Source organism: Cibotium barometz, chromosome 2, assembly GCF_041138505.1.
Source record: "Cibotium barometz isolate CiBa-2024 chromosome 2, ASM4113850v1, whole genome shotgun sequence".
NCBI classification, from domain to species: Eukaryota; Viridiplantae; Streptophyta; class Polypodiopsida; order Cyatheales; family Cibotiaceae; genus Cibotium; species Cibotium barometz.
Window position 1 is genome coordinate 51,294,399 of NC_141047.1, and position 9,518 is coordinate 51,303,916.

The 9,518-nt window shown below is 45.0% G+C and overlaps 1 non-coding gene across 1 annotated transcript; it reads right to left on the reverse strand.

Annotated features, from left to right (window-relative positions):
* Positions 1-977: 977 nt before the first annotated feature.
* LOC147641203 (small nucleolar RNA snR60/Z15/Z230/Z193/J17) lies at positions 978-1,065 on the reverse strand. The gene has a single exon (XR_015269414.1). It is a non-coding gene; the product is annotated as a small nucleolar RNA snR60/Z15/Z230/Z193/J17 (small nucleolar RNA).
* Between the last annotated feature and the right edge of the window lie 8,453 nt (positions 1,066-9,518).

Below are 9,518 nucleotides of genomic sequence, written 5' to 3' on the forward strand. Positions count from 1 at the left end.
CTGCAGGCATTGTGAAATTGCTATTATGGGAGGAAGAGACATCTGGAGAAGATGAAACTTCCAACATATCTTACTCAGAATATCCCAAGAATTATGGTTGGATTGAAACTTTCCAATAAAATCACCATAATCCAAGCACTACTTTATCCATAACGAGAGCACAATCTCATGATCCTCAAGTTATGGGATTTGTTAGGTTAACCAACACTCACGACTCATCCTGAAAGAATTTCCTTCACAAAAGACATCAACATGCTATGTTTGGGGTACTTTGTGTATTGAAACTAACCCTCTTACTTGTAAGTTTTTTGTGGTTGAGTATGTGTTGGAAGTAGATGTGATCTTGGGGCATAAATGGACTATTGTTGCCCAAGCACCACTGTGCTTTACTAGCGATAGGGCCATCATTATGGTCAAGGACACAAAGTTGACAATAACATATTGCATGGAAGAGGATCCAACCTTCATGGATTTCTAAGATGTTGAATGCAAAAAGCTACAAGCCTCTTCCTTGAAAGCCCCTCTACACAAAGACCTACCATTTGCATCACTGAGACTGATAAAGCATCTACCCCTTTAACTCTATCCTCACCAACAAAGTCCAATGCCAAAACCTTGCAACAATCAATAGCTATTCCTCCTGACAAATTATCCCAAGCGCAACCTTCTATCTCTAAAAAAGAACTCAAGGAAAAAGCCCTGGACATGCTCAAAAGTCTTATCATCGAGATAAGACTAACCACTCCACAAAAGACCCAAGCCTCATCGTCAATAACATCCACGAGTCTCACCCCCGCAATCTCAATGCCAACCAATATGAAGGGGGGCCCCAAACCTTCCACTTCAACCAAAAAGAAAACTCCACCACACGAAAGCCAAAATCAAGGTACAAGTAAGAAGGGAAGCATAGTAGCATATGAACAGGTGTGAGAGAGAGTTTCAATCTCAAAACACTATTTTTTTTACTTTATCAAAAACGCTGGGATCAGCCAGGAGTGAAAGAACTTTTGCTGTAATCAGAGAAGGTCTCGTCTGAACTATGCAATCACTCATCATTTCCCAGCACAAACAAGCCTCAAAAAAATATAAGAAGAGGGCAGACTTCGAATGGTCAAGAGGCCTCAGAGATAAACGAGCATTAGTAGACCCACGCTTTGCAAGGAGGGTGAATGATCATCATTGACCCCGTTAGGGAAACAAGCTTAACCTCAAGCTTGACTGCAAAAAAGGCGCTGATGAGCAAGTGCACCACCATAAGCACCACGATAGCCACGGCCGACGCTAGCTATAGGCATAGGCAGATTGGTGGTGGGCGGCGAGGCCGCCCAGCTGACCCCAACCGGATTTGAAAAAACTGAACATGCTCGCAGAGACAATCAAGGTGGAACAAGGATGGTTGAGAAAGGCCAGGCATGACCTCCTTCTGATGGTGTTTGTACAAAACGAGGAGAGAAAGATCTAAACGAAAATAGATGAGAGAGCAACAAAGTGACAACAACACAGAGGTTGCAAGAGAAAGCTCAGAAGAGTGATGAGCAATAGCTATGCTGAGCACATAGGTGCTGTAGGCCATGGAAGCTGAGCACGAAGATGAAGCGTGAATAGAGAGATGACTTTGTTTTGTGGGTCCCAAAGGCAGAGGGGTCCTAATCGGTTTGCAGACCCACACAAGGTTAAGTGGCAAAAGCACCGCGGAGTTTGGCGCACTGCAGAATACAATAAAGACAACTTGCAAAGTTCATGGTTTGATTTTGTTTTGGGCAGCCTGCAACGATTTCAAAAGTCTTTTTTTTTTCTAAAGCATTAAAAAATGAAAGATTCAAATTTTGTAAGGGCACATTCACATGGACTTGGTTTAGAAACTTTAAAGGCAGATTCACACACAACACACATTCTCAATTTAATCCTTGGTTATATGATAAGATAATATGAACAAAGATGATGTTCACATGTGGGTCCGCTGCCCGGCTTTGGCCAAAAGGCTTTGTAATTTTTACCCATAATTGATGATGGGAAAATCGTCCTCGAGCCTACGTGCTCAAAACGAAAAAATTTGTAATCACCCATTGGTACAACGGTTGCATGCTCGAGCTCACCGAGAAGCTCAAAATGGTTGTCGTGATGTGTGCCTAAGCGATGCATGTGTGAGGTGCATGCGCATGGGTTGGTTCCCACTCAAACTTATATGTTCAAATTGGACTCAATGGTTCCGCTGTAAGCGAGGTGGCTCAAAATGGACTTGGTATCTAAGATGGTAGACACGCTGTCGTGACGTGTGCGGTATCGCTGGGCAAGTGCGAGACTTCTGGCTGTGAGAGTAGCTTCAAATCCCAGCAAGGAAACAAAACATATAACTCTTCAAGGGGAACCACCAGTAGAAGCTGGAACCATAATATTTACATACCAAATCTCAGCAAGACATATGAGTTGTACCAAAAACCATCATAAGCATCATGGTTCAAACCAAAATCCAAGGTTGATAACATTATAACCTTAGAACCCCAACACACCCATTACCAAACAACCAAGCCAATATTGCTTGTTTCATGTGCATAGTAGAGATTAACTAGTGGTACCCATAGAGTCCCCAAGACCAAGAGTGAGGGAAAGGACATTTTCAGGGTAAAACTTCAGCAAATTCTTGATGAATCAACGCCTCCTTGAAGCTTCCTTCATAGACTCTTAATAGGGAAACCGCATCATCACCACAAGGCTCCAATGGTCAAGGATGAGCATCGACCACCTCCAATGCTAATTCCACTTGACGAGCTGAGTCTCTAACCTTGTGTGCAAAAAAAAAAAGAGTCCCTCCATGACAAGGAAACACCTTCTTTTTCTTGATACCCTCAAGGGCTTGCTCCGTAGACTAGCTCTCTGCTCACCGCTAGCTCGTGCGGCTCAAAAACGGCTCCTTCCTCCTTAAAAAAAACGGCTTCTTCTTCTTTCGATACCACCAAACCTCGGTGCCGCCTCTTTACTGCACTTTGCCGCTGTGCACACCTTACGCTCCCAGCTACACTCTTCCTCCGCACTCTCCTCGCACTTTACCTTGACTTCCAGCTGCTGCTGCTTCTTTCGCTTCCTTCTTCTCCAAGTCTTTGCCCTCACCCTACTGTGCTCTGGTTTCGAAGCCTTGATCCACGCTAGCTCTGCAGACCCTGCACCAAGTCTCCCTCTATGCCGACTTCAAGCTCCCTTCGTTCCTGCAATCCTTTGAGCCACTTCTCCTGCTTCCGTCCATTGCTCCACTCTCGTGTGCTGCCTTCTTCCTCTTCCTGGCCTTCCTAGCCTTTGCAAGGCTTCCTCTGTACTCCCGATGTGCTCTTGCTACGCTCCCTCTTCTATACTCAACCAGCGCTCTCCCCGCACTGCAGTGTTCTCCACACACACTCCTCGCTATGTCGTCTCCAAGGTCCTTCCTAGGCCTGTGCGTGCCAGGCCCTCGCGCCCCTTCATTGTCGGCTGGTCCACGCCTGAATTGGGCTCCTTCGACTGCGCCTCTGCTCTGTGCTTCTAGATGACCACCACCTCTCTGCTCCTCCCCCCCCCGCAGTATTACCAGCCCCCAAAAACAACAAGGCGATCTCTTACCTTTTTTTCTGCAGCTGCGCCGACTCGCCAGCTCTTCGCTTCACGTGCCAACCCTTTTTCCACGCCTTTGCCAACCTTCTACAACTTCTGGCTGGCGGTTACGTAAAGCTCCCATGTGGCCTTTGCTTTATTGGCCACATTAATATCATTATTTTTTTATTTTACCTAAAAGATGGCCACACATGCCTCCTTATTACCTTGCTTCAAGTTCAAGTGCGGCATCCACGACTTCCTTCCAGAACAGATGTAAGAAGTGCCCACATCCCATAATCATCAGCACCTCTCCTCACCAAAATACGACCAATTCCATCGGTGCCATGCACTGCCGGCCATCTCCATATTCATGCTAAAAATGGAGTGCCATCTCTGCATCCAGATTCCGCTCAGACTGACCAACCATCATCACATTCGGAGTTCCCGTAACACTTTCACGTGCAGGCATCACCATCAGCTCGTCTTATTGAACCTCATTTACAATATGAACATATGTACATAGGCATCATAAAATGACTCAAGTCATGGCACTTAATCCCATGCATCTAGATTTATATTTAATGGCCTCACATGCATGGTTTCACACCATAGACGTGCCATGGCACGACATCCGCCCCCTCTAAACCTGCACATCCTCCGGTATGTGCCAAGTCATCATCAAGATCCACATATATCTGAATGTCATCTTCATACATTAATCAGCAAAAAGAAACTGTCATCTGGCCAACCCCCATGTTTGGAACACTTTAAAGTGTTCCAAACCAAGCTTTGGTATCCATAAATATCAAACAAGTAAAAAAAAACAAAGCCTTCCTGATTATCCACCATTGTTCTGCATTCAATCCCCAAATACATTTATCATGGTTGCCAACAATCCATATACCACGATCAAATACCCATTTGCATTCCACATGAGCCTGCTCCATTGACTTATAACATATCCTTGGTTCAAATACACATAATGGCATCATAGCAAGCCATTCATCACATTGTGCTCTTTTGCATATTACCTCCTCATCTATCTTCACCACCAATATGCTGTCAAAGCCTTTACATGCTTCACATGCATCTATGCAAACTGGTGCAAGAAAATCAAGGTGTGATGCTACATCAAAATGCCCCGGTCCATCAATAGTATAAACATCAAAAGCATCATCTTTGCCATGTAAACAAAACACATCTCTAGCATCATCAAGAGTGCAAGAAGCCTCATTCATAGATTGTTGGTTACCGATGTTTGCAAATAGAAACTCATCATCATCAAACAGCTGAGCCATCCCAAGATCCTCACTGTCTTGAGCAATAGACTCATCCACATAAACATTAACTTCACTAAACTGATCCTCTAACAAAACCTCCTTGTCTTGAAAGAGAAACTCCAAATAAAAACCACCATCTGCAAAGCAAACATCCTCTGAAACAACATTCGTATGACTTTCGGTCACATATGCACTATCCTCCATAACATCATTAGCAACATGCATATCATTAACACCTTGAACACTATCAAACAAACATGGCAAAGCATTCATAGAAGCATCATAACCATCATCCATGGCATCTCCTTCATCATTTTTCCTCTTACGCTTTTCCTCTACCTGTGCCTCATTATTCTGGCATTTTGCAATGTAGGCATGAACAGATTGAGAATCCACAGGTTCTTCCCAGCCAGTCTCAAGACATATACAGTCTCCTGCCTCATGCAAAGCCTGCTTAGACACCTTCTCTGACGTAAGTAGCTCCATTGTTGATGGCCAAAAATCTTCATTCTCATAGTCTTCATCCTTCTCAGATTTCTGCTTTGATTGACTGGCCTTTAACCCATAGGTTGCTACCTCAACCATAGAGATGGCATGGTTGGCAGCCATATCTTCAACCAGCTTTTTCATCCCTCCTTTCCCAAAGTTTGTGCTTAACGGAAGACCAGTCTCTGTAAGGTGGATTTTTCCATCTTTGAAAAATACAAGTTGGTTTCTGAGAGCTTCCTTATAACTGGCACAGTCTTTCTTCGCATGTTCTGGGTCATCACACCATATACATCTGAATATAAACCCTTCTTTGCTTTGAGGCCTTTGCATAGAAGCCTGCCCTAATGGTAGCCCTTTTTCCTCAATCCTGGACATTTTCAGTTTTAGGTCTCGCATGCCCTTAATAAGCTCATCCATCGGTCCTTCTACCTTTGGGATTGCAGCAGCAGGTTCTGGTAGATTCTCAGGGGTAACAGTTATAGGAGTTACCGAGCTCATCACCATTTTATCCCTTCTTCGCTGCTGCTTTGCTAGCATGGTGACCGCATCCTCGACATCATTCCAATCATTCTTTAACCCCTGCTCCGTATCCTTATCCTCAAGGAGAATTTCCAATTTTTCTTGGAGATCTTTCCCAGCTGCTTGTAAGAAGAGCTCTGTTTTTTCCCTCTCTAAGGTTGTGCGCTCTATCCTTGACAGCTGGGCATAGCGCTTCTCAAACTCTCTTAGCAACTCTGTGGTAGAAATTCCAATTTTGGGTTTTGTAACCCACTCCAAGAAAGTTCGCTTGGTCACCCGCTTGGAATCCTCCATGAAATAATCATCCTTCAAAGCAAGCTTGAACTCCTCCCAATTTCTGCCACCATGTGCTGCCTGTAATCCTCTTATGCGCTCTCTTATTTCGGGAAAACATACTAGCTCAAAGTTTCGAACCATATCCTCCTCAGTCACCCTGTTTAGCTCCATTTCCTTTGTGTAATTGCGCAGGTACTTTGTGATGTCTTTACCATCAAATTGATCCACCTTCTTCACGATTGATTGCAGTGATTTAGTCGTTGAAATTTGCCTCCTCTCGGCTGCTTGCTCCTGTTGCATATACATAGTAAACATCTGAAACATTTGCATAACCCCGGGGTCAAAATGAACCCCCTGTCCCTAAGGATTCTCAGCCATAGCTTGCACTGTGTATTTCACCACTAACTCTCACCCCAGCACTTTCACGTCGGGTTCACCAAAGCTATCGTGACGTGTGCGGTATCGCTGGGCAAGTGCGAGACTTCTGGCTGTGAGAGTAGCTTCAAATCCCAGCAAGGAAACAAAACATATAACTCTTCAAGGGGAACCACCAGCAGAAGCTGGAACCATAATATTTATATACCAAATCTCAGCAAGACATATGAGTTGTACCAAAAACCATCATAAGCATCATGGTTCAAACCAAAATCCAAGGTTGATAACATTATAACCTTAGAACCCCAACACAAGGATGACCTCTTTATAGGCTGAGATTTATCATCATCCCCATTACCAAACAACCAAGCAATTATTGCTTGTTTCATGTGCATAGTAGAGATTAACTAGTGGTACCCATAGAGTCCCCAAGACCAAGAGTGAGGGAAAGGACATTTTCAGGGTAAAACTTCAGCAAATTCTTGATGAATCAACACCTCCTTGAAGCTTCCTTCATAGACTCTTAATAGGGAAACCGCATCATCACCACAAGGCTCCAACGGTCAAGGACGAGCATCGACCACCTCCAATGCTAATTCCACTTGACGAGCTGAGTCTCTAACCTTGTGTGTAGAAAAAAAAAGAGTCCCTCCATGACAAGGAAACACCTTCTTTTTCTTGATACCCTTAAGGGCTTGCTCCGTAGACTAGCTCTCTGCTCACCGCTAGCTCGTGCGGCTCAAAAACGGCTCCTTCCTCCTCAAAAAAAACGGCTTCTTCTTCTTCCGATACCACCAAACCTCGGTGCCGCCTCTTTACTGCACTTTGCCGCTGTGCACACCTTACGCTCCCAGCTACACTCTTCCTCCGCACTCTCCTCGCACTTTACCTTGACTTCCAACTACTGCTGCTTCTTTCGCTTCCTTCTTCTCCAAGTCTTTGCCCTCACCCTACTGTGCTCGGACTCCAAACAAATAGACAAACACTTCATATACCAAACAGAGCTATGAATAAAATATTGACACCGTACTATTGGTGGGTTGTTCCGTCTTCAGACCCACTCTAATGATCACGCAACTATCCCCTTTGCCTATCTTTGTGGCCTATCCCCTTTGCCTATCCTTGTGGCCTCCTTCTTCTGCACGCCTTAACACGCGTGCTTGTTCTGGGACATCCTTATGGGCAAGAACTTTCGTGAGTCCAGGGTGGCCCTAATTTTGCGAGGTCAATCCCTCTACTCCGAGCAGCGTGAGTTGTAGCCCTTCTTCTACTTTGCATCTTGGTAATTGCATCATTAAGAGGGACTGCATGGATGAAGCCATCTCTTACACTTAGCAAATTAATGTTGGCGCTAGGATTAGCTTCATGTGCCTTTCCCATTATGCCTACTCTTAGTGGATAGAAGCCTTGATCCACGCTGGCTGCGGACCCTGCACCAAGTCTCCCTCTATGCCGACTTCAAGCTCCCTTCGTTCCTGCAATCCTTCGAGCCACTTCTCTTGCTTCCGTCCACTGCTCCACTCTCGTGTGCTGCCTTCTTCCTCTTCTTGGCCTTCCTAGCCTTTGCAAGGCTTCCTCTGTACTCCCGATGTGCTCTTGCTACGCTCCCTCTTTTGTACTCAACCAGCGCTCTCCCCGCACTGCAGTGTTCTCCACACACTCCTCGCTATGTCGTCTCCAAGGTCCTTCCTAGGCCTGTTGCCAGGCCCTCGCGCCCCTTCCTTGTCGGCCGGTCCACGCCTGAATTGGGATCCTTCAACTGCGCCTCTACTCTATGCTTCTAGACGACCACCACCTCTCTGCTCCTCCCACCCCCGCAGTATTACTAGCCCCCAAAAACAACAAGGCGATCTCTTACCTTTTTTTCTGCAGCTACGCCGACTCGCCAGCTCTTCGCTTCACGTGCCAACCCTTTTTCCACGCCTTCGCCAACCTTCTACAACTTCTGGCTGGCGGCTACGTAAAGCTCCCATGTGGCCTTTGCTTTATTGGCCACATTAATATCATTATTTTTTTATTTTACCTAAAAGATGGCCACACATGCCTCCTTATTACCTTGCTTCAAGTTCAAATGCGGCATCCACGACTTCCTTCCAGAACAGATGTAAGAAGTGCCCACATCCCATAATCATCAGCACCTCTCCTCACCAAAATACGACCAATTCCATCGGTGCCATGCACTGCCGGCCATCTCCATATTCATGCTAAAAATGGAGTGCCATCTCTGCATCTAGAATCCGCTCAGACTGACCAACCATCATCACATTCGGAGTTCCTGTAACACTTTCATGTGCAGGCATCACCATCAGCTCGTCTTATTGAACCTCATTTACAATATGAACATATGTACATAGGCATCATAAAATGACTCAAGTCATGGCACTTAATCCCATGCATCTAGATTTGTATTTAATGGCCTCACATGCATGGTTTCACACCATAGACGTGCCATGGCACGACAACGCGCACACATGTTTAGTTGGTGGACACTCCAATGTATCATTGAGGGGGAGTGTTGAGAGGTAGCAATTGCGGTTGTGCAATGCTACATTGATATGGGTGATGGGTGAGTTGTGGAACACCTCGATTAAGAGGGGGTGTTGGTGATAGATGTAATCGCAGTGTTGTGTGTATGTGGGAAAGCACCCTAGAGGTGCAAGATATCGTGGCAAGATAAGAATGCCACATGTAATATTATATGGTGTGTGCCAAAAGAGTGGAAAAGGAGTTGCCACTTGGATGATGATAAGTAAAGTGGAATAAGGCTAGAAAGCCTATATCATTGTATGGTTTATTTGTGATATGCAATAGAATTGAGTGTTGAGTGTGCAATCTCTCTATCTCTCTTATAGAGTTCTTAGTGTGGTTTAATCCACCTTAATTATGTTGCTTAATCTATGTCTATCATCATGATCAATCCCATTTTAGGGTTGTTAACAATTATGCCATACTTTGAACTTTTCCCAAAAGTTTCAGCCTTGTCTTGTAAAAGAAAATATACTCACATCTTCCTAC